The sequence below is a fragment of the Echinops telfairi genome, unplaced genomic scaffold, assembly GCF_000313985.2.
Source record: "Echinops telfairi isolate 266 unplaced genomic scaffold, ASM31398v2 ScPeMD7_70;HRSCAF=299, whole genome shotgun sequence".
NCBI lineage: Eukaryota > Metazoa > Chordata > Mammalia > Afrosoricida > Tenrecidae > Echinops > Echinops telfairi.
In genome coordinates, this window is record NW_022103968.1 from 35,599,494 (window position 1) to 35,620,786 (window position 21,293).

The following is a 21,293-nucleotide window of genomic DNA, read 5'->3' on the forward strand; positions in this document are numbered from 1 at the left end:
CCAGTGTACATCCTCTGGTCTAGCCAGATTTGTAAGGTAGAATTGGGATCATGATAGTGGCGGGGGGGCGGGAGCATTTAGGAATTAGAGGAAAGTTGTATGTTTCATCGTTGCTTACATCGCATCCTGACTGGCTTGCCTCCTCCCGGAGACCCTCCAGTAAGGGGATGTCCAGTGGCCTACAGATGGGCTTTGGGTCTCCACTCTGCACTCCCCCACTCATTCACAATGATACGATTTTTTTTGTTCTAATGATGCCTGATACCTGATCCCTTCGACACCTATGATTGCACAGGCTGGTGTACTTCATCCATGTGGGCTTTGTTGCTTCTGAGCTTGATGGCCACTTGTTTACCTTTAAGCCTTTAAGACCCCAGACACTGTATCTTTTGATATCCGGGCACCATCAGCTTTCTTCATCAAAACTTTTGTTCTTAACTGCTTTTTGAAGTAGTTCCTACTCAGTAGCTCCCTGTCCTGTCCACAACAGAAACACTGCCTGGTCCCAACTCGTCCATTTGCTTTAACTGCTTTACTTTCAAGAGCACATTATTGTCTCTTCTGATGTCACGTTGGTCTTTCTAGGTTTTTAGTGACCTTTTGCTTTAGTGTAAAATATTTAGTAACTAATATTTATTGACTGCTTTTTATGTATCAGGTATTATTTTAGGAGCCTTTCATATGTTATATTTAATATTTATTAGAAAACTATACTGTCACCTTTTTATATGAGATTGAGACTCAAAAAGGTAAGTTATGTTGCTTGATATTATGCAGTAAGTGCCTTAACCAGATATAAAATCAGGCAAGCTCATTCAAGAGCTTCGGGGTTGACTGTGACATTATCTACTTCCCTAGAGATCCTTTGATGTCTCTCAAACCCAGACTCACTGCCATCGAGTCATTTCTGACTCATAGCAACCCAGTAGGAAAGGGTAGAACTTTCCCTGAGGGTTCCTGAGACTAACTTTTTATAGGAGTGGGAAACTGCATCTTTCGGCCTAGGGGCAGCTGATGGTTTCTAACTGCTAACCATATGGTTAGCAGCCCAATATGTAAGCACTGCACCACCACAGCTCTTTAGATGTCTCCAGAGGGGAACTCCAAGGAGCCCAGGTGGCACTGTTGAGTAAGTGTTGGACTGCTAACTGCAAGGTTGGCTGTATTAATCCATTAGTGACTCTGTGAGAGATGAGGTTTTTGCTCCTATAAAGATTATCGCTTCTGAAACCCTACATAGTGTCACTATGATGAGTTGGAATTGACTTGATGCCAGTGGTTTAAGATTAAGAGAGGAAATCAGAATAGGGTAGTGGTTTTGAAAGGGATATGCCAAGGAAATAAAAGGAGTCTTGGTGGTGCAGTTGCTAAGCACTAGCATGTTAACTTCCATAAAGATTACGAAGCAGTGAGTGTAAAGAATTGATATAACACAATAATAAAGACAACCAGATCAAAACTTGTGCAAAATCATTTCTCCAAAGAAGATACATTCTGAGGTACTGTCGACTTGTTTCCAATTCATACTGCCATATGTACAACAGGAGCCCTAGTTTCATAGTAGGCTATTCATTTAACTGCTAACCAGGTCAGCAGTTCAGACCCACCAGTCTCTCCTTGAGAGAAAGATGAGGCTAGCTACATCCTTAAATATTTAAAGTTTCAGAAACCCAAAGGAACAGTTCTACTTTGTCTTAAAGCATCAGTGTGAATCTGGATTAGCTTTGTGGCTGGAGGATTTTTTTTTTTTTTTTAAGTTTTCTGTGCACAACAGAATGGAACACTGCTTGGTTCTGCACATCTTCTCAATAGTTGTGGTGTTTAAGCACATTATTACAGCCACTGTGTCAGTCCATCTCATTAAGGGTCTTCTTCTTCTTTGACCCTCTATTTTACAAACATGAAGCCCTCCAGGACTGGTCTCTCCTGACAGCATGTCCTCAGTACATGAGACAAAATCTTGCCATCCTTGCTTCTAAGGAAATTTCAGCTATACTTCCCACACAGATTTGTTTGTTCTGGCAGTCCATGTTATGTTTAATATCCTTCTCCAATATCATAATTCAAGGGCATCAGTTCTTTTATAGTCTTAATAATTTTCTAACTTTTTGCATGGATTTCAGGCAATTGAAAAACCATGGCATGGGTCCAGGTGCACCTTAGTCCTTAAAGTGACACCTCTGCTCTTTAACACTTAAAAAGTGTTTGGCAACAGATTTGCCCAGTGTAATACATCCTTTCATTTCTTAGCTGCTGCTTGCTTGGGCATTGATTATAGATCCAACCAAGATGCTATCTTTGAAACTTCAGTCATTCCTCCATTTAACATGATAATTGTGTGTTAGACAGGGTTCTCTAGAGAAATAAAAGCAGGACACTTATGATTTTTAAATATGTATAAGAGGATAGAGATATACAGCATGAAGGAATACAACAGCTAATTAGTCCACACAGCAGTACAGGGGACTCAGTTCAACTCCTTGGAACAGTTCACTTCCATGGAACAGTTAATATTCTGGAAGTCCTTCAACTCACCAGGGCCGCTGGGTCCAAGGTCAAGGAAGAAGACAGCTGAGTCTTCCGTGGAGCAATGTAGGTAGTCTGGCCACAGGCATCAAACACCAGGGCGGGTCACCAACAGTCAGCCAGAAGACAGGATCTGACAGCTCCAACCTCAAGTGATGTATACACCATCAGTGTGGCCAAGCAGGTCTCAAAGGAACCTCAAGCTCTAGCAATATGATCTATGGGTTGGGTGTCCCACAGGTAGTGTAGCTCACAAGTTGAGGCAGAGAATTAGCTAAGGCAACCAGATGCTGGTCTGATCACCATAGAGCAAGAGAGAGAGAGAGAGAGGTGGGGCTTGCCGAGCCATTTATCTCTTTGACCTTCAATCAAACTGAGACCTTATTAATCCCACATGTTCCTATTGGCCAGATTGGTACAATAAACCTACCTACCACAAAGTGGCTATTTGGCCACTTGTGAGGACTTTTGTTTTTTTTAGTTGATAAAAAGCCCCTACTAAAGGATATATTTTTTGATCTTTATGAGTAAGTGCTTCAACTTCTCTTTGCTTTCAGCAAGCATGGTTATGTCTTCTGTCTATTGCAGGTTGTTAATGACCTTTCAGCCCTGCTTCTGAGCTCTTAATATAATCCAGCTTCTCAGATTATTTACTTAGCATAAGATTGAGTACAGTGAAAGGGTACAACCCTGATGCACAGCTTTTATACCATACAGTATCACTATGTAAGACATCCAAAAAGCACATGAAAATATGCTTAACTTAATTGTTCAACCCACTTACACACTGCTTTCGTGTCAATCCTGACTCAGGGACCCCTATGGGAAAAGGTCACACTGCCCCTTTGGGTTTCTGAGACTTCATTGGTCAACAGGGAATGCAAATAAAACCACCAGTGAGATTGTACTTTACCTTCACTTGTTCGTGGCCATCTAGTCAGCCTCCCACACATGATGACACCATGCACAATGTGATCAGACTGTTGGCATCTAGAGTTTTCATGGACTATTTTTTGGAGGTAGATCTTCAGGCCTTCCTTTGTCAGGAAGCTTTGCTGAAACCTTTCCAGCATCATTACAACATGCAAGTCTCCACTGACAGACTGATGGTGGCTGTCACGGAGGTGTATTGGCTGGAAACCAAACCCAGGTCTCCTGTCTGTAAGGTGAGAATTTTACCATTGAGCTACTATTGTCCACTCAAAAACATGTAACTAGCGGTAGGGAAAAGTGGAGAAAAGGAACTCATACATTCCTGATTGGAATATAAAATGGATAAAGTCTTTTGGAAAGCAATGTGGCAGTTCCTGAAAAGGCTAAAATAGTCACTGTATGACCCAGCAATTCTACTCCTAGATATATTTGCAAGAGGAATTAAAACAGATTCATACAAAAACGTGTACATGAATATTCATAGCAGCATTACTCATAATGGTCAAATGTCCATCAGCTGATGAATGGATAGCTAAAATATGGTATATCTGTAGCATGGAAAGTTACTTGGCCATAAAGAAATTACATCCACTACAAACGGGTGGATTTTGAAAGCTTTGTCAGTGAAAGAAGCCAGACATTAGAGAGCACATACTCCATGATTCAGTTTATATAAAAGATCCACAACCAGCAAATACATAGAAACAAAAAGTAGGATTAGTGGTTGCCTGGGAATGAGACTAGGCGAATGAGACAGGCGATAGGAAAGTGGTGTTAATATTGTTGCAGCATGTATTTTTGAGATGGTAAAAATGTTTAAAATTGACTGTGGTGATGGTTGCACAATTTGGTGATTAAACTAAAAGCCACTGAATGTTGAGGTTTAAATGGCTGAATGAATATGGTATTGATACAGTTTTTTTTAAAAATACACACACACACACACACACACACAACATCTCTACTAACCACTTTTATCAATGGTGGTTTAGCCATTTATCTACCTGGCCACAGATGGTCTTGCCTACTTTTAGGAATGGTATTTTCTTAGTATCAATGTTCCTTAGTGGCATGCTCTTACTTATCAGAGAAGCCCAGGTAGTTATCTTCAGTCTGCGTGGTTCTCCTGTCTTATGCACTATGTTTCTTAGGCTTAGCATCTTTTTGACATACTGTTCACTAATTTGCTCTCTTTTCTCACTCTTACTATTTATTAGTCTCTAGAGATATCTCAAAAATTAGAAGAAGTGATTTGGTCCTACTTTTATGCATGCCCTACATAGCCCTGATGGTGCTGTCTGGCTGCTAACCGCAAGATCAGTGGACCCAAACCACCAGTCTACTCCTCAAGAGAGGCTGTCTGCTCCCATAAAGATTTACAGGTTTAGCTTTTTGCCTGACATCTTAGCGATGCTGCTGTGATAATAGCTGCTCTCCTAGCTTTGTGATGCTCCCCAAGAACGACAAGAAGGATGCTGGAAAGTTGGCCAAGAAAGACAATGACCCAATGAACAAATCTGGGGACAAGGCCAAGAAAAAGTGGTCCAAAGGCAAAGTTCGGGACAAGCTTAATAATGTGGTCTTGTTTGACAAGGCCACGTAGGACAAACTCTGTAATGAAATTCCCAATTATAAGTTTATCACCCCAGCTGTTGTCTCTGAGCACCTGAATATTTGAGGTTTCGTGGCCAGGGCAACCCTCCAGAGCGACTTAGTAAAGGACTCATCAAGCTGGTTCAGAACACAGGGTGCAAGTAATTTACACCAGGAACACCAAGTGTGGAGACGCCCCAAAGGCTAGTTAAGTTTCAGGAATAGGTACAACCAACTGTACATTTTGAACAAAAAAACTATAATTAGGAAAAGAGTTACAGTTTTGGAAACTCCATATAGCATGGATTCCCTAACTTACTTTGCCTACCATCCCTTTTTCATGGGGGGATTACTAAACACCCTCCCCTCAGCAATGAAAAACTTATGTACTATAGCCCATAATCCAAGATCAAGTATAGGTTTTTGTTTTTGCAGCAGCCCTTAAGGGCCAGCATAACCCACCTTAGGAAATACAGCTTTAGCTGATCACAATGATTCAGAATTGACTGATGCCTGTGGGTTTGAGTTATTTTTTGGACCCAGCCTCCCATGATGCTAAAAAACCTCACTAACATCAAACCAAATCTGATTCATAGTGACCCGATAGAACAGGGTAGAACTATACCATCAGGTTACAAAACTGTAACTCTTACAGGAGTAGAAAGCCTTATCTTTCTCTCTGGCAGCAGCTTGTGGTTTTGATCTGCTGACCTTGCAGTTAAGCAATTCAATGTGTAACTACAGCAATACTAGGGCTCCCTTAGCTTAATCTGGTTTCCTAAAAAATAAACCTAATACTTTCACATCCATCTACTCTCCCCCCGCCCTTCCTTCAGTCTTGCTCAGGTTCTAGATAGTAAGGACCAGCAGAGCTATCTCCATTCACCTTTTAAGAGCTGTGGATTTGCTTCTCCCCGGCTGTTGCTATTGTGCTCAGTGCTTCAGAGGAAGCTAAGACTGCAGTAGGTGTGGGGAGGTTCTCACTTTGTGAGGTGGCTAGCACCACCCCTTGCAGCCATCAGCCCAGCACTGCCACACTATGGCCGTTGTCTCCGAGCTCACCTGCATCTATTCAGCATGCTGCATAATGAAGAAGAGGTGACTTTCACAGAGAGTAAGATCAGTGCTCTTATTAAAGCAGCCTTTGTTAAGTGTCAAACCTTTCCAGCCTGGCTAGTGGCCCCCTGGCCAGCGCCAACATCAGGACCCTCATCTGTGATTTAGGGCCTGGTGGACCTGCCGAAGCAGTCAGCACTGCACCAGCGGGAGGACCTGCCCCTTCCAATGCTGCCTTAGCCAAGGAAAAACCAAACAAACTCACCCCCTGCCTTCTAGTCGATTGTGACTCTTAGTGACCCTACAGGACAGGGTAGAACGGTCTTTGTGATTTCTGAGACTATAAAGGAAGGAATAGAAAGCGTCATCTTTCTCTACAGAGTGGGTAGTGGTATTGAACTGTTGACCTTGTGGTTAGCAGTATAAGGAAATAGAAAAGAATCTGAGGTGTCAAATGTTAGCATGGTATTGGTCTTTTTTACTAACCCCTTTTTTATAACATGTTCAATATGAAATTTAAGCCTAAAAAAGAGAGCCGTGGGGTTATTATTTCTGTCATTCTCACATAATATAAATTTAATAAGATGACATGTTAATTTTAAAATTATAAATGGAGCAGGAGTTAATTCTGATAACACAACCATTTCTGTAGTTTCAGAGGAATTTATATAGGTATTTCATTTTTACTACTACAAAAAGCATTCAATATGACTATAAAAACTACAAAGACAGATTTTCTCCAGTCACTTTATAGTAAGTCACTCTTTTAAATGCTTATAAAGCTAAAAAAGGGAATGTCAGTGGACAGAGGCGATTAAGATGGGCTGCAGTGAGAGAGGGAGTACATATCCCAGCTGAAAGGGGCATAAATCATTAGCTCCAGGCAATCATTGCCAGACAAGATTCTGGGTCTGTTCTCACCAGATTGCCCCATTTTCCCAGAAGGGATTGAACTTGCAGGCTTTTAAAATGTTGATTCACATTTTTAAAAGAAAAACTATCTGCTTGCCATAACCCCATCTAACTGGCCCATTGCCATTGCTTTACAGTTGGCCTTCTAAAATAAAACATTTCTGGCACAAGGACACTAAAGGAATTGTGTGCCAGTAGAAGCCAATATTGCTTAGCAATCAAACTCTCTTGGGACAAAGATGGACCTTTGGCACTACTTTGTCCAATCACCGTAAAAAAAGAGGTCCAGGCAACATAACCTGCTGATCACAAAACCCACTTGTGCTAGATAGGGCTGGGACTTCTGAGTGGCTTTTCTACTATATCATGTTAGCTCCCGGGGGATAGAACTGTAGAGAAAATAAGTGAGACAGTAGTAATGTCACTGGGTAGGAGCCAGAGTATTCTGGAGTACAAACAGAACCAGGAGTTCAGCTTGCCATGTCTTCCTGAATATAACACAAGAATATGGTAGCCTAGGTGACGCCTGTAATTCCCTGCTTCTTCAGATGGGACGTGGCTGTCTTTATTTCAGTCCTCCTCCAATCAATTCTTCAGCCACTAATGAAATCACACTACACCTAACATCATACATCTAATAATTCCTCACAGATACTATTCAATTGATCTTACATGACCAGGAAAGCTACATCCTCCTTGCCATCAATTTTAGAACCTTTATTATTCCCCTACCCCATCATTATTGGCTCACCACTCACCTCCCCTGTCTCCACCCTTCCTATGCCCCATAGAACCATCAATCCCGTCACTGTCTCTGTGGATAAGGCAAATCCTTTTAAAGCTCTAACAGATTAGAGTTCTTAAAAACATAAGGCCTTAGACTCATAAAGTTAGCGAGGCCTTTTCAAGAAGATCTGTCACAACCCCTCCAGCCACATAGCTAGCTAATGGCAAAACCAAGAGTAGAAACCATTTGAACAGAATCTTCACATGTGGAGCTATTTCCTATCACACTGTCTTATCGCTTTTCAAACCACCTTAGTTCCTGTGAACAACTAAAAACTGCAAGAAACCTTGGGGATACACTCCATCCTCCCATTTCATTCTAATAAAAATGTTAGCGCAAAAAATGTATTGAACAGGTTCCAACTCAACGATGTTATGCACAACAGAATCAAATACTGCTTGTTTGTGTTGTGCTTGAGTTCATTGTTGCAGTCACTGACAACACATATTTAGAGGAAGAAATTGTAAAGTGAGAACAAAAATTGCTTATTCTTCCAGGGCTGTGAGCTTCCATGAGTTGCCAGGATCCTTGGAAAAAGTCATCCCAAAAGTTATGTAGGAGTTAGGGATAACATTATAGAAGATCTCACCCTTCAGAACTTTTACTAAAATAAATTAACCTGTCAAGTTGGGCAAAGGATCATCATATTAAGTGAATTGGGACTGTATTAGTCTGGGTACTTTAGAGAAACAAATCCTCAGAAACTCATGTATAAAAGAAAGTTTTATATATAGATTAAATGTGCATCAAGAAAACATCCCATACCAGTGCTGCCCAAGCCCACAAGTCCAACATTAACCCATATGTCCAACACCAATCCACAGAGTCCTCCTCCATCTCACAAAACAGGGGCACTGATGCCGACTGCAGGAGGAAAGCTGAGTCAGTGAATGTGTAAGCATCAGCGCTGGCAGGGGTCTCCACACGGCTGCTCCAGCACCCAGGGCTGCATTGGGGTAGGTCCATATGGCTTTTCCTTGGAGATGTCTTGCAGGAAGTCAGTCTTGCCGGCTAAAGCAGGGAACTGGCTAAGGCAGCTGCACCCTGGTGTGACCATCACAAAGCAAGAGACCCAAGAACTAGAAAGGTGAGACTTACTGAGCCATTTATCCCTCCACCCTTCAATTAACCCCACGTGTTTATCGGCCAGGTTGGCACAATAAACTAACTCAGGGACCTATATTTCCTAGTGTGCTCTTGAAGCATTCCTAATAGCATGGAGAAAAATTGCAAAACATAGACTGAAAACACAAAACCAAACCTTTTGTCATTGAGTTGGTTCCGACTCATAGCAACCCTATAGGACAATAAGGATTCCAATGTAGTAAATCTTAGTGGAAGCAGATTGTCACATCTTTTCCCCATAGAGCAGTGGGTGAGTTTAAGCTACTGGCATTTAGTTTAGCAACTGAATGCGTAACCACTGCACCACCAGGGTTGTCTATAATCTAGTTAGGAGTCTTTTATCAGGTATATGATTTCCAAATATTTCCCCCCATATTGTGGGTTTTCTTTTTACTTTCTTGACAGTTTTCTTTTAACCACAGCTTAAAAAAACTTTTATTAAATAATTTTATTGGGGACTCTTACATTTCTTAACACAATCCACACATTCATCCATTGTGTCAAGCACCTTTGCACATATGATGCCATCATCGTTTTCAAAATATTCTCTTCCCACTTGAGCCCCTGATATCAGCTACTCATTTCTTCCCCCTCCCTCCCCTGCTCACTCTCCCTCACAAACCCTTGATAAGTTATAGATTATTATTTTCATATCTTACATCGTCCTCCATCACCCCTTACCCACTTTTCCATTGTGCGTCCCCCCTGGGAGGGTTATAGATTGATTCCCCCTTTCATCCCTCCCCCTCCCCTAAACTTCCTGGTATCTCTACTCTCATTGTTGGCCCTGAGGGCTTTATCTATCCTGGATTCCCTGTGTTGCAGGCTCTTATCTATAGCACTGTACATGTTCTGGTATAATCCGATTTGTAAGGTAGAATTGAGGTCATGATAGTGGGGGAGGGGCACCAAAGAGCTAGAGTAAAGTTGTGTTTCATTGGTGCTGTACTGCATCCTGACTGGCTCATCTCTTCCCTGTGATCCCTTGTGAGGTGATGTCCAATTGTCTACAGATGGACATTGGGTCTCCACTTCAGCCTCCACCCCCACCCCCACCCCCCACCATACACATGGGGTATGATTTTGTTCTGGATCTTAGATGCCTGGTACCTGATCCCATCAACACCTCATGATCACACAGGCTGGTGTGCTTCTTACATGTGGGCTTTATTGCTTCTCAGCTAGATGGCAGCTTATTTATCTTGAAGCCTTTAAGACCCCAATGCTATATCTTTTGATAGCCTGGCACCATCAGCTTTCTTCACATTTGCTTATGCATCTGCTTTGTTTTCAGCGATTGTGTCAGGAAGGTGAGCATCACAGAATGCCGGATTATTAGAACAAAGTGTTCTTGTGTTGAGGGAATACTTAAGTCGAAGCCCAATGTCCATCTGCAACCTTAATTCTTAACATATAGATATGAGTACATAGTTCTATTCCCCTCTTGTTATATATGTGTATATATATATATATATATTCCTATGACATGCCTATAATTAGACCTCTATTAAATGTCCTTTGCCTCTTGGTTCTTTCCTCTATTTCTTTTTGCTTTCCTCTTGTCCCACCATCATGTTCAACCTTCACTTAGGTTTAGTAATTCCTCGCTGCTACATTGCTCTTGATTAAGCCCCACTAGGCATCCTACACTCTATCTCCATTGATTTTAGTTCACTTATTGTTCCCTTGTCCCTGGATTGGTTCCCCCCTTTTCCTTTCTCCCACCTCCCCTTCTCTCATAGTCCCTCGGAACCATTGGTCCCGTTCTTTTCATCTCTGAATTATGTATCCCACCTGTCTTATCTTGATAGACATGCAGATACATTAATTAGCGTAAAACCCAGGCAAAGTCAAAACATCAAAGGATGTCAAGACCAACAAAACAATAACAACAAAAACAGCAAAAAGAAAGCCACTGACAAAAATAGGAAAGCCTATAAATAGTTCAAGGTCTGTTTGTTGACCTTTACGAGTGTTTTCCAGTCGAGTCTGATTGGGTGCCACACTCTGTCTCCAAAGTTTATTTTTGGTGTTCCCCAGGGATTTCATCACTTTGCACCCCTTGTTGCTCTGTTGCATGCCCTTAGTGTTTCACCCCAGTATGATGGGGTCAGATTCTGTACAATTCCCACACCGTCTCCAGTGTTGTCCCCCGCAGTGCTATGGTTTAGTGAGGGATGCCGTGTCTCATGGTGGGGCTGGCCCTCTCGTCCTCTCTGTGCATTGTCTTCTCCGAGCAGGAATATCGTCCTTGGGGCTTGGTGGGCCAGGATGTCCTCTCCATCCCTTTTCATTTCTCCTATGTGCGCTAATCTGACATACCCCTCTCCCCAATCTATAGCCCCAGTGCTGTCCTCTGAAGTGCATTCTTTTTTGGGGGGGGGTGTCCACATAGTTGGGATTGGGGCTGTCCCCTTAGACAGCATTGTAAATCTTAATGAAATTCAGTTAATCTTTTTTATTTTTTACTAGTTATGCTTTTAGCATCTACAGCTATGGTGTGGGGGTGGTATCTGACCTCCTCTAACATGAGAAGCAGGGGCAAGAATAGTCACCTCAATATTAGCCCAAGGCTCATTCCTATGAGGCAGAGAGATTAGACATGCCTGCGCCCTGCAGTCTTTTTTTATCAATTCTGACACCAACTGTCTGGACCATGGCATTTTCTGCTTCTCTTTCTCTCTCTCTCACTCTTTTTATTTTTAATTTATTGGGGTCTCTTACATCTCTTATCACAATCCATACATTCATCCAGTGTGTGAAGCACATTTGCACATATGCCACCAACATCATTTTCAAAGCATTCTCGTCCAACTTGAGCCCTTCATATCAGCTACCTATTTCTTCCCCCTCCCTCCCCAACCCCCCCCCTTATGAACCCTTGATAAGTTATAGATTATTATTTACATTCTACTTCTCTTTTATGTCCAGTTAATGCATTAAAATGGCCACACAGAACTAACTCACAGACTACTCACAATAGCAGTGTTTACTATGGAAGTGTAAGAGGTTACGATTCAGGATCAGAAATGTTCAGAACACAGTTCTTGGATCTGGACAGCCTCTTCTCAGCTGTGCCTGCAGGCATCCTTCTCTCAGTCCTTTTGACCCTGCAGCTCTCCCCAAGTAACCACCTCGCCCTTTGAATATGCAAATAGAAACTCAACTAGCAAGCCTCCTGCTTGAAGGCACTTTGCTTTTTCATTTCTTTCAGACACCTACTGCTCTGTCTTAAGCTGCTGTTTCTCCTTGCCTGACAGCTCTGTTTCTTGGTTCAAGGGGGTTCAGTGCAGGAATCTCAGATCCAAAGGACATGCTCCATTCCTGGCTATTCTTTGTGGATGGTAATGAGATCCCCATATTTTTTCTATTCTGGATCCTTTGACTTTCCATACAAAATTTAGGACCAGTTTGCCAATTTCTTTAAAGAAGCTAGATGAGATTTGAACAAGGTGTGTTGTCTTCTTCAAAGTACTGTCTCCCAGTTTATCATAAGTATAGGTCCTTTATTTGAATTTTTAAAAGTTTCTTAAATATTTTGCCTCCTTTAGAATAAAAGTTCTGCTCATATTCTGTTTAATTCTATATCCTTTTTGCTATTGTAATTAAATATTTATAAAATTACATTTTAGGTGTGTTGTTACTGTATAGAAATTCAACTGACATTTGCATATTGATGTTGAATCCTTGCTGAACTTGTTTATTGGTTCTAATAGTTTTTTAGTAGATTCCTTAGGATTTACTATATAAAAAAATCATTTAAAAATCACCTGTGACTAGGAAATTTTATTTCTTCTTTCCAATTTGGATGCCATTTATTTCATTTTCATGGCTAATTAGTCTGGTTAGAATCCCTAGTAAGATATTGGATAGAAGTGGTAAGAGTGGATTGATCTTATAGAGGGAAAACATTCAGCCTTTTCACCTTTAAATATGATACTAGCTGTGCATGCATGCATTTAAATATTCTTGGGGAAAAAATATATATCAAAACCAGTTCCATTCAACAGTTCTACATTTATTGGCCTTTGGCATTTGTTACATTCATTTTGGGTCAACATTATTATTATTTTTCCATTTTAGTTGTTTCACTCCCATTAATTTCTTTTTTTAAAGTTTTATTTACATAATTTATGTATCGTACAATTAAATGATTTGACTATATTAAAAATAATTGTACAGTCATCACCACAATCAATTTTAGAGCATTTTCTTCATTTCTGTATTCATTGTTAGCTCCTTATTTCCCCCAAACCTCCCTGCCAAAACCCTTAAAAAAACTAATTTAGTTACTATATAGATTTACTTGTCCTGAATTTCAGATAAAGAAAATCGAACCCCCCCCCAACACCAATAATAAAATAAAACACAGAAAGCCCTCAATCCAAAAGAAAGCTGAATACAATAAAAACTAGGGGGGAGGATTTCCTTTGGGTCACAAAGGAAAACAAATTAACCTGATGTTAAAATTTAACCTAATAATATCTGTATTAATTCATTTTCTAATACACTGTGAGGACAAGGCTATTCACATCCTTTATCAGTGGTCCGAAGGAATCCAATGGAGGCTAAATCCTTGTGGGGACTCTGCAAATGGATTGTGGTTATCTATAACCTTCTGCAAACCTGGCACTCAGAATTGAAACTTGATCACTCATTAATTTCGTCTCACCACCCCTCTACTCAAGCATCACATCTGGGTTTTAGAGTAACAGTTGTCCATATAGTCTCATATGGACAGATTTTAAAAGAGCTCTTTTTTTTTTCTTCAAATTTAAAAACGTTAGTACACATGAGATGTGATATTTACTGCAACCGGTTACAAGTGGAATCAAGTAAATCAGTCTTAAAATGTGTTGGAAGCAAGACAGTTTACTGACATTTTGAAGAAAAGCACAACAAAGCAAGGATTAGACAAGATGGTAGCTAGACTGGCAACAGCGTTCCACAAGCTGCTTCATACTCTGTGCCTGGCTAGCCTCTCCAGAGGCGAGAGAAGTTCAGCAAAGTAAGACCTGCATTAAAAACCACATTGTAATCCCATTGGTGTTATTCTGTCTTGTAACAAGGCTCTATAAAATCTTCTGGAGTAGAAAGTGCAACATAAAACTTATAAAACAAATGAAAGCAAAAATGGCGTTAAAGACCCAACTAACACCCTGAAATCTCTCATAGGAGTGCACATAGTAAAATACAGTATTTGAAACTCAGTAAAAGAAGCATTTGATTGTAGCACAAAGGTTCAAGTTGAAGATATTATTTTACAGGAACACTTCATCCAAAGCTTGAGAACGAGAGCAAAAAGAAACTTGCAGTCTGGTAGCTAACTGAATAAAATGTTTAATTTTTCACTAGGTCAGAATAATTCCCTTAGGGAGGAAGTACTTTTGCCTTCCAACTAATTATTCCCCCTTTTGTTATATGGCTCATGCTTTTAAAACTGTGGTTGCCTCAAACTTGGTTGATAATTAAATTTTAAAATGTGGATAATGGTAGGCTGTCACAGTTTAACCCAAGTGGAGAGGGAATCCAAGCTGCTTTTATAAGAAACATGTTACCGCAAAAGAGCTCATTCTTAAAGAGTGAAATGTTTGTACTTTTGGACTTGTTATTTAGTTTAAGGGTGGTTTCAGGGGATAGTTTTGTTTTTGTTCTAAATTTAAAGAATATCGGGGGAAGAGGGGCGGGGGGGAGGTGATACCTAGGGTTCAATAGAGAGTAAATGTCCAGAAAAGAATGAAGGTAACATATGTACAAATTCGCCTGATGCAAGCAATGTATGGATTGTAACAAGAGTTGTAAGAGTCCTCAATAAAATGATCTTTTAATAAAAAAATAAAATATAGAATATGTATCAGCAGTAGTTTTGGGAATTTATCTAATCTCAGTGAATACAGTAAATCTGGATTCTTTGAGAATTTAAAGTTCCATTCCACATTTCTCCCTTTTTGGGGGCTTATCTTTTGTAATCCTTATCAGAATGTAGTAGTAACTGGGCACCTTCCAGTTCTTGTGGTCTAAGGAAGAGGAGACTATGGTACATAGAAGCATTTAGTCCTATATTATGCTTCCCTCTGATGCTTAGATTATCTTCATTTGCTCTCTATCCAGAAGACTAGAGAGCAAGTTGTCTCATAGAAGACTACTCACAAGTGTTTAGCACCTCAATTGCTACTCACCAAAGATGTAGAACATAAAATTTATTATCTGTGCATTTTTGTAGATGTTCTTTATCAGGTTGAAGAAATTCCCTTCTAGGGTGTTGAGCATTCTTAATATACATGGTGTGGAGATACATTTTGGAACACTCATACTTAATGAAAAGTTGCAAAAACAGTACAAAAATTTCCCCTGAACAATATTTCTCATCATTCTCTAATTCCTTAGTGTGATACTCTATAGACAAGTATATTCTCTTAAGTAATCATAACACAAACTTCAAAATCAGGGAATTGAAATTAGCACATTACTATATTCAAACCTTTGATCTCATTGAAGTTCTACCACTTGTCCAATAATACCCTTCCTGTGAAAAGATTCAGTTCAGAATGTGTGTTGATCTCTTTAGTCTTTTCAGACTGTAACAGTTCTACAGTCTTGACCTCTTATGAACTTGGCTCTTTTGAAATTTGTAAATCACTTACTTTGTAGACTGTCCTTAATTTGGTTTGTTTGATTGTTTCTCGTGACTAAGTGGCAGGTTATGCCATGGATATTTGGCAGGAACATCATAGAAGGGAAGCTATCTATGTTCTTGTCGCATCCTATCAGGGGCATCTAGTTTTGGTTAGCTCTTTACTGATAATACTCACTTTGATCTCTTTAAGGTAGTCCATGAGAGCCTTCTCCACTCTAAAGTTCTTTTTCCTTTTGTTATAAGTATTTTCTGAGGAGATACTTAAAATACGTAATTATGATGTCCCTAATCAAATATTCAATTTAAATTCATTACCATCACTATTTATTTTGGTATTTAAATTGTCCCAGATACGAGAGCAGTGAAAACCCTGTCAGGCTGTCTCCTATCTCCTCCTTTTATCATGTCCTCATTATTGTTTAAGCACTTTGTTCCAGGTTCCTCTTATACTCTCTCTGACCCAGCCCTGAAATCAACCATTTCTCCAAGGAGCCTTGGTTCCTTTTAGTGGAGAATAAGATTTAGAATTTTGTTGTTATTTTGAGAGTGGTAGATGTATTCCTAGGCTTTCTTATAGAACAGCTGGAAAATACTTGTATATGTAGATACACATTAACAATGTATACATACGTCTGGATGTATACAAATACATATGTAAGTACATATATATATGAATATACATATTTATACATGCAACAAAAACGAACCCAGGTGGTGTAGTGGTTACTCATTGGGCTGTTAGCCACAAGTCAGTAGTTCAAAATCACCAGCTGCTCTGAGGGAGAAAGACAAGGCTTTCAATTCCTATGGGGAGTTACAGCCTTGGAAACCCACAGAGGCAGTTCTTCTGTATCCTATAAGGTTACTATGATGACTCCATAGTAGTGAGTTTTGAAGGACATGGCAGGGGAAGTTGGAGGGCAATGAAGGGCTAAAAACAATGAATGCAAAAAAGAAGAAAATGTTCTAAAATTGATTGTGGCTATGATTCAAACTTCTGAATATGATTGAACTGTTGAATTGTATATGTGAATTATATCAATATGAAAAATTTCAATGTCTCTGGCATTGTCAGATATTCTTGGGGACAAATTTATACCTATTGAGAACCATGGACTATAAACATCGACTCACTAATAGTTATAATGGATTAATTATTTACCTGTTTTTCTGATAAGTTTTTAAAAGTATGTCTTATTACCAACTGTTCGGTGAATGTTTTTGACCTTCAGAGGTGAGAGCATATAATTGGAATTTGCATGACTGTGTAAAAAATGCCTGGTAATAGTGTGGTGCCTATCAAGGTGGTTTGCATCTCATCACCATAGGACCCTAATAATAATGATGATGATGACAACAACAACAACAATGATGATGTTAATACACTTTGTAGGTGCCTTCTACTATGTACCAGGCACTGTATCCTGGTGGACTTTATTTAAATCTATATTAAGAGAGAAACCTTGTGAAGGTTGCACAAGTCCTATGCAACTTTAGGTACCTGTCAATTTAATGGGCCTGTCTGAACACTTCATAGGATTCTTGGTTGGCAAAATTCCAAATTAAAAAAATTCACTGCCATTGAGCCAGTGCTGACTTGGCAACCAAAAAAGTCTAGTTGGACAAGAAGAGTTAAATAATATCCATGATCTAACAAAGGAGTTATTTGATGAACGGAGGGCACATAATTCTGAACACAGACAGAGTATAGTCAGTGGATCAGCATGGGTATGGAGAGATAGTAAAAGGGTTCTTTGTGATCATACTAAGGCAGATTAGCACAGGCATGGACCTAGCCCTTCAGAGACTTGGATAATCAAATTTCCTGAACCAGTGTTGTCTGAGGTGGGCAGACCTTTTTTCAGTCAGAACCAGAGTGCACACATGGGTGGAACTGAGCCCTCAAGCGGAGATACACCCTCTGTACAGAAGATGAGTGTTTATGGTTTGTTTTACTTGGATGGGGTAGTTGATTTAAATTCGTTACAAATTGATAACCCTTCTTACTTTTGGGCTGCCCTTGCTGTTCTATAACATGAAGCATCTACAGGGGATTTTCTCCTGGAAAATCGATCCTGAATTTGAAGAAATGTTAACCTTGCACAGTATTCTTCCTGTTTTGTTTTAAAATAACTTGTCTAATTAAAATTCTGGATTTAAAGTTGTTGTTTTGTGTAAATGCTGAAAATTGTTAAGGGAAGAATATATCCTAAGTATCCTAAGTTTAGTTATTCTGTATTTATTGGATTATAAATAGTACTTTCCCCTCTTGAAATATTTGCTTGGAATGTCAAGTTTTATTTAAGATTTGAGTTGAAAGATTTAATTTGGTAACTTTGTTAAGATGATTTATGCTATACAAACAGTCCCTGGGTTAACAAGATCAGTTCATAAAGTATATAGTTAAGTCAAACTTGTAGGTAAGTCAGGATAGAACCATATAGTTCTAATTTAGCCGTTAGTGTAAGAAGAAGCTCTGGTGGCATAGTGGTTATTCATTGAGCTGCTAACTGCAAGTTCAGCGATTTGAAACCACCAGCCACTCTTTGGGAGAAAGATCAGGCTTTCTACTCTCATGAAGATTTAGAAACTCACTGGGACAGGTCTAGCCTGCCCTGTATTGAAGTTGCTATGAGTTGACAATGACTTGATGGCTGTAGTATTAAAAAAAAAATAATAATGACGCAGATGGAGGGAGGTGGGGAGCCAGCCCCCACCCGCTGCTACTCCTACAAGCTCAGTAATACTACTTCTGGGTTCAGTAATGCACAATTGTACGGTTGAGATATATAAGCATTATATTAAAGTCATAAAGAGCATGAGAGATAATACAATAATACAGTCAGGCATGATACATAGCAACATTGCTCACCTCAGCCCAGCTTGGTGGTCCACGTGGAGAGAGCGGGGGAAGGGAAGGAGGGAAAGGGAACAAGGGAGAGTGAGAAGAGTCAGGGAGGTCAGAGTCCGAGAGAGAAGTCCGAGCCTCTATATTGCTGACCCATGCCTATATAACTTTTGGGGGGCATGCCAGCCCACTAATTACAGGTAGAGATATACGTCACAGGGAGGGGTTGCACTATAGGCTACACAGCAATGAGAGGGTGGTCTAGGGGGTAGTCTCTGGGTCTCCATAGGAACCCTTATCAGTAGGGTGTAAACCCCTCCTACAGGAACCAAGCTAATGGTCCCAAGCTTCAGAGAGTAGTAGGCCATTGTCCCCAGCAGCAGAGAGCAGGCCCACCCCCCATGATGGGATGAGACAGCAGTCTGGCAACAAGTATCTGACTTCCCCCCACAGATAGCCATGAATTTGAGTTCCTGGGGATATAGTGGGTTGCTACAGTGGACTGCTAACTTGGGGTCAGCGTTTAAAACTCAGCAATGACTCCAAGGGGGGAAAACGAAGCTTCTTACGCTTGCCAAGAGTTATAGTGTTGGAAACTCAAAGGAGCAGTTTTACTCAGCCTTGAAGGGTCACAGAGTCACTGTGGCTGCGAATTTGGTTTGGCTATAGTGCAAGAAAGGAGAGATGTGGTACTGTTGGGAAGTGTTAGAATCCCAATCACAAGGTTGGTAATTCATAACTGTCCATTGCTCTGAGGGAGAAAGATGAGTCTGTCTGTTCCCATAAACCCTGTTAATGTTAGGTGTCACTAAGTCAATGCCAACTCATAGTGACCCTGTGTACAACAGAACACTGCCTGTCCTGTGCCATCCTCACACTTGTTCTTATGTTTGAGCTCAGTGTCGCCTTTTGTCAATCCATCTTGTTGAGGGTCTTCCCCTTTTATGCTGGCACCTACCAAGTACCAAGTACGATGTCCTCCAGGAACTGGTCTCTTAGAAGATAGGTCTAGCCATCTGAACTCACAAGGTCATAGCCTTGAAAACCCTTTGGGACACATTTTTACTTTGCAACACACAATGGGTTGCTATGGGTCCTATGACAACTAACAAAAATTGTCAGCTCTAATACTCTGCTCATTTTCTAAACCAATTTATTCCCACCAGCACTGAATGAGAGTTTGGTTTGTCTACAAATTTTCTAGCACTTTGTATTTTACATTTTCATCTTAGCCATTCTGGTAGATACATAATGGTGTTGCTGAAATCTCCCTTGGAGAGGATCCTCTGCTCATTTGGAATCTCTTGGGGCTTTTAGATTGATACCCAACCTCGTATAAATACTAAAGCCGTACAGGTTTCTCTTTCTCCAGGAAAGGCCCTTTGCTTGGGTCAAGTATACTCTTCAGTGTAAACCTAGAATTGATAAACATACCCAGAGAAGGAAAACCAAAAAAACTGAACTCAAGTATATGCCAACTCATAGTGATCCTATAGAACAAGATAGTACTGCACCATGCGAGTTTCTGAGACTGTACCTTTTATCAGAGTAAAAAGCCTTGTCTTTCTCCCAAGGAGCAGCTGGTGGTTTTGAACTGCTGACCTTGCAGTTAAGCAGCCCAATTTGTAGCTACTACACCACAGGGTTCTTCCCTGTAAGGTCAAGGGAAGACTCAATTCAGTTACAAGGCCAAGCGGGTTGCAAACCGCAAAGTTTTTCTTGCTTGGGTGCAGATGGACTGAGGCTGAACAGTGTATCCACCCAGGGTTAGGCTATAACACGCATCAGGGACAAGTACCCTTATATACTGGACAGAAATGAAGAATGGACTTGGAGCCTCTGGGGTGGACAATACAGGCTGAGGTCTTCTTGATCGATCAGCATCATAAAGCTCCGATAGTCATTTTCAGTAGTCATCATTCATGGTTCTCTGGTTCCTTCCTTTGTAGTGGTCACTGTCCTTGGTTCCCTGGTTTCTGACAAAGAACTTTTCACAGGGTCAGCGTGGGACAGAGCTTTATAGGGTGGGTTTGGGGGTAAACATGGAGGAACTTTGCAGACTCTATTAAGTCTTACACTCCTCAGGGAAGAAAAGAGCAGCATTCTGCTCTCTGGAATTTCAATTCTCGCTGTTTTCCCACGCTCCAGTATCTTTGAAACTGATTTTTGAAATGTATCGTGGCTTTGTGGGATGTTGAAACTGAAATAGCAGGTTGCCATAGCATACTCTAATCGTTTTCAAGGGGAAGTGGTTTGGAGATTCTTGAGAATTTCTGTATTTTCTTTATCACATTGGTTAAAATTACTAGTCCTACATTGCTGATTAGAAGAGGTGATAGTAGTATCCTTGTCTCAATCCTGATCGTGGATGGGAGGGAGAATGTAATGTGGAGTATTACATATTTTACCATTGAATTGCTGTTTTTTTAATAGATATTATTAGATGAAGTTCCACCCTTCTATTTCTAGTTCACTAATGCTTTTTTTTAATCAATGGTTGTTGAATTTGTTCATACTTTTCTGCGTCTACCAAAATAATTACCATATATACTCGTGTATAAGCCAAGTTATTCAGCACATTTTTAATGCAGTTTTTGTGGTAAAATTAGGTGCCTTGGCTGATACTCGGGTTGGCTTGTACTCGAATATATATGGTATATGATTCTTTGTTTCTGTTAATGTATGTTTTTGTTGTTAGGTGTCATCAAATCAGTTCCTAATAATAGTGGCCCTATGTACAACAAAAGGAAACACTGCCCTGTCCTACACCATTCTCACAATTGCTGTTAAGTTTGAGCTCGTTGTTGCAGCCACTGTGTCTGTCTATCATGCTAAAGGTATTCTTATTCCCCCCCACCCCCACCCCACCCCACCCA

General features: G+C 40.3%; 1 protein-coding gene and 1 pseudogene across 3 annotated transcripts in view; both read left to right on the top strand.

The window, feature by feature from the left end:
• IDE (insulin degrading enzyme) overlaps positions 1-21,293 on the top strand; it is a 129,480-nt gene that overhangs the window by 11,553 nt on the left and 96,634 nt on the right. The window lies entirely within an intron of this gene.
• On the top strand, positions 4,907-5,264 carry LOC123521809 (annotated as a pseudogene).